Source organism: Trichechus manatus, unplaced genomic scaffold, assembly GCF_000243295.1.
Source record: "Trichechus manatus latirostris isolate Lorelei unplaced genomic scaffold, TriManLat1.0 scaffold00141, whole genome shotgun sequence".
In the NCBI taxonomy this organism is placed as follows: Eukaryota; Metazoa; Chordata; class Mammalia; order Sirenia; family Trichechidae; genus Trichechus; species Trichechus manatus.
In genome coordinates this window covers 3,183,591-3,184,942 of record NW_004444077.1, presented here as the reverse complement: position 1 = coordinate 3,184,942, position 1,352 = coordinate 3,183,591, and positions in this window count along the sequence as shown.

The following is a 1,352-nucleotide window of genomic DNA, read 5'->3' as shown; positions in this document are numbered from 1 at the left end:
ACACAACAGCAAAAGAAAAAAAGAACAAGGCTGGGGGCCAACTGCGAAACAGACCCTCAATTACTCATATGCAAGTTCAAGTTGAAGTTGAAGAAAATTAAAACAAGTCCACCAGAGCCAAAATACGACCTTGGGTATATTCCACCTGAATTTGAAGACCATCTCAAGAATAGATTTGATGCATTGAACACTAATGACTGAAAACCAGATGACTTGTGGAAGGACATCATACATGAAGAAATCAAAGGGTCATTAAAAAGGCAGAAAAGAAAGAAAAGACCAAAATGGATGTCAGAAGAGACTCTGAAACTTGCTTTCAAATGCTGAAGCAAATGGAAGAATGGAAGAACCAAACAGAAGATTTCAAAAGACAGGTTGAGAAGACAAAGTAAAATATTACAATGAAACGTTCAAAGACTTGGAGTCAGAAAACCAAAAGGGAAGAACACACTCAGCATTTCTCAAACTGATAGAACTGAAGAAAAAATTCAAGACTTGAGTTGCAATTTTGAAGGATTCTATGGGCAAAATAATGAATGACGCAGGAAACATGAAAAGCAGATGGAAGGAATACACACAGTCACTATACCAAAAAGAATTGGTCAACATTCAACCATTTCAGGAGGTATCATATGATCAAGAACTGATGGTATTAGAGGAACAGGTTCAAATTGCACTGAAGGCATTGGCAAAACACAAAGCTCCAGGAATGGATGGAATATCAATTGAGATGTTTCAACAAACTATGTAGCACTGGAGGTGCTCACTCGTCTATGCCAAGAAATTTGGAGGACAGCTGCCTGGCCAACCGACTGGAAGAGATCCATATTTGTGCCCATTCTAAAGAAAGATGATCCAACAGAAAGCGGAAATTATTGAACAATATCATTAATATCACACGCAAGTAAAATTTTGCTGAAGATCATTCAAAAGTGGTTACAGTAGTACATCAACAGGGAACGGCCAGAGATTCAAGCCGGATTCAGAAGAAGATGTGGAACAAGGTATATCATTGCTGATGTCAGATAGCTCTTGGCTGAAAGCAGAGAAAGCCAGAAAGATGTTTACCTGTGTTTTATTAACTATGCAAGAGCATTCGCTGGTGTGGATAACATCATTGTGAGGAGTAGGAATTCCAGAATACTTAATTATGCTCACGAGGAACCTGTACATATAGACCAAAAGGCAGTTGTTCAAACAGAGCAAGGGGATATTACATGGTTTAAAATCAATAAAGGTGTACATCAGGGTTGTATCCGTTCACCATACTTACTCAATTTATATGCTGAGCAAATAATTCAAGAAGCTGAACAATATGAAGAAGAATGCGGCATCAGGATTGGTGGAAGACT